Below are 3,289 nucleotides of genomic sequence, written 5' to 3'. Positions count from 1 at the left end.
TCTTGGTTCTAGGAAACAGAATCTGTGATGGAGAGTTGCATGCAGAAGTTTATTGGGGAATGCTCTCAGGTCATCCACCTATGGCAACGTGAAGAAGACAGGGTGAGCATGGAAGAAGCTGACCACCACAATAGTTACAACTTAGTAGTTACAACCAAGGCCTCAGCTGATCCCATGAGGACCTTAAGAATGGGCATGCCCTTCAGAGTTGTCCCAAATTGAAATAAGAGGGGCAGGCATTGTATTCTCACGTTAGCCAGTCACTGACTTCCTGCTTCACTCTGGTAGCGGGTGTAAACCAAGTGTTTCCTGAGGCTGAGAGCAAGAATATTCCCAGCAGCTGAGTCCTGCTGAATCAAACCAACCTTGAAGCTTGAGTTGCCCTGGACTTTTAGTGTGAGCTTCACTGATAGGTCAGTTTTTCAGTTGTAGTGACTTGCAAATGAACATACCTTGACACATTCTGCCAACAAGGAGCTGTATTTTCTGGCAATAACCTGCTGAGTGGCAGCTGCCTTCCTTTTAGATGGATCACTTGGTTTCCCTTTATTAATGCCCACTAGGCTTTTAGGAGTGGTAGCAGAGAACTAAATCCTAATCTTCTAATAGTAGGATGTCAGTAGATAATGTCTAAAGTGGAAAAATCAAGAAATAGCATCAGAAGCAGGTTTTTATAAATATGCAGGTAAACATCAGAAGAAACTACCAAAAGAGTTGGTGGTAGTTGCCTTTGGGGAGATTCCCCTAGGTGGGATAGGACAAGAGACCACAGCTGGTTTTTGTGGGAAGCCTCAAAGTGCCCTTTGACTTGAAGCTTGCCGTACTCCTGTTGAGAATGCATGCTCCAGGGCATCTGTACTGTGCTCTGACTCTCTTAGCACCCAGGCCTCCTGCCTCCCTCTGGCCTTTCTTCTGGGTATGGGATTCCTAAGGGCTGGTTGAATAATCATCTTAAGCCACCCTTTCTCTCTGGATTAATTTATTTGCTCTTATGCAGCTGGGAGACTTCTTTCCCTACTCCTGATCTCTCCCCTTAAGCTCCACGTTCATATTTCTTTCACAGGAGCACCTTGGAGCTCCCCTGCCCAATCTCTAGCTCACACGAGGAGATAACCAGCTCTGACACTCTATGAGGTCTAAAAAAGAGATGGAAACATTTAATAAGTCATAGGAATGTTAAGATTATTATTTTTCCTTTTTTCAGAAGAAACAGGCATTTACTGGCCACCAACCATGTGCCATATTTGATACCAGATGCTATCATATGGTTTTGCTGTTTAACATCTTTTCATGGCCTAAAGTTTTTGTTTCCTCAGTTTAAGCATCTATAAAATGTATATAAAGTTGGAATGCCTTTTTAAAAGTACTTAACACAAAGTTATTAATTAGCACCATATTTGGATTCGTGTGTGTGTGTGTGTGTGTGTGTGTACTGGGCTTTAAGGATAATAAGAAAATACTCCTATCCTTAAGAGTCACCTCTTAGGAGAGACAGACACATGAACAAAAAGTGATATTTAACTGCAGTTACAATGTGCTAAGATCTTATATCAGGAATATGATATAAGGAATTCGACCAAAGTACTGTAAGAGATTGGGTTCCCTGGAAACAGAATCTGTGATGGAGAGTTGCATGCCCCCCCCACCCCCCGCCATTAACCTAGAATGTTAGCAGAATAAGAAAAATGTTTCATTACTTTAAGAATGTAGTTATTGAGAGACCTGGCAAAGAGAACTTCCAGGAAAACTCCCAAGCAACTTAAAGTCTGGATGGGAAGAGCCTCTCATACAGCACAATGTGCAACCTTTACTTTTTAAATTTTTTTTATTGTGGTAAAATTAATATAACATAAAATTCACCATTTAAACCATTTAAAGTATACAATTCAGTGGCATTTAGTACATTCACAGTGTTGTGCAAACACCACCACCACTACCTAGTTCCAGAACATGATCACTCCCCCTTCTGGCCTCCCCTTGTCCCTGACAATTGTGTATCTGCTTTCTGTCTCTATAGATTTGCCTGATCTGGACATTTCATATAAATTAAATCATATAATATATATAGCCTTTCAATACTGTTAAAAAGTCAAATGAGCCCTAGCTGGTTTGGTTCAGTGGATAGAGCATGGACCTGCGGACCGAAGGGTCCCAGGTTTGATTCCGGGTCAAGGGCATGTACCTCGGTTGCAGGCTTCTCCCGGGCCCAGGCCCTGGTCGCTGCACATGCAGGAGGCAACCAATCGATGTATTTCTCTCACATTGATATTTCTCTCTCTTTCCTTTCTCTTCTACTCTCTGTAAAAATCAATAGAAAAATACCTTGGGTGAGAGTTAAAAAAAAAACAAAAAACAACCCACACAAAACAAAACAAAAGCATACCCTCAAAAAAAAAAAAAGTCAAATGACATGAAAATAATTTTGATTTTCTGGACCTCTGGAAAGAGTATCAGGATCCCTGAGAGGTCAGCAAACCAGACTCCGAGAACTGTTGGTCAAGGCGTGGGGCGCCAGCCCCCTTACAACGACGACTCCAGCACAAGGGGATTATCATGTCCCTATGTCCAACGTGAGGCCTCCCCATCTCAGTGTCTCATCTCCCAGGAAAACTCTGTCAGCCGTTTTCTGCAAAGTTGAGATCAGAATATAGTAATGGCTTCACATTTAGACTGCTCAAAGGAACCAAACAGCCAAATGGGGTCACATTTTAATTTATTAGTGATAAATCTGAATGTGGCTTAAAAAAACAACAACTGTACCATAAACTTATTTCCAATAAAACTCTGATCACCTCCTGCCAGTATCATTACATTTATAATCACAGTAATTATCTTTTACCTGTGATGAGAGACATCATGTACTTTTGAGCACCAAGCAGCAGCAGTGCCATAAATTGCTAGCCCCTTTCTCCTCTAATGATCCCAGCTTATCTTATTCTTCAAGTATTCTTCTCAGAGAAATTAGCACACTTATTATCCAGCATATTCAAATGTTAATGTGCACGCTGTGCTGGTGCTGTTATGAAACCCATTTTTCTCAGGAGCTAAAATTATGTTGCCATTCTGCTTGGTGCTAGAGGTTCTGTGCTTGAAACCTGTTTCCCACATGCAAAGAGCCAAGGTTACTTAATTAGAATGCTGAGCTAGAATGAGGAGAGTCTGACACTTAATATAGAACCTGTAAACTAACTGGGGTGAGCAAGTATAAAGCCTACACGTTTTGAATGAACTATCCATCATTGTGGAGACAATCAATATTTGAGCAGTCTGGCTTTGGGGCATGTTTAAC

Source organism: Myotis brandtii, unplaced genomic scaffold (assembly GCF_000412655.1).
Source record: "Myotis brandtii unplaced genomic scaffold, ASM41265v1 scaffold320, whole genome shotgun sequence".
In the NCBI taxonomy this organism is placed as follows: domain Eukaryota; kingdom Metazoa; phylum Chordata; class Mammalia; order Chiroptera; family Vespertilionidae; genus Myotis; species Myotis brandtii.
This window is presented reverse-complemented; position numbering follows the sequence as displayed.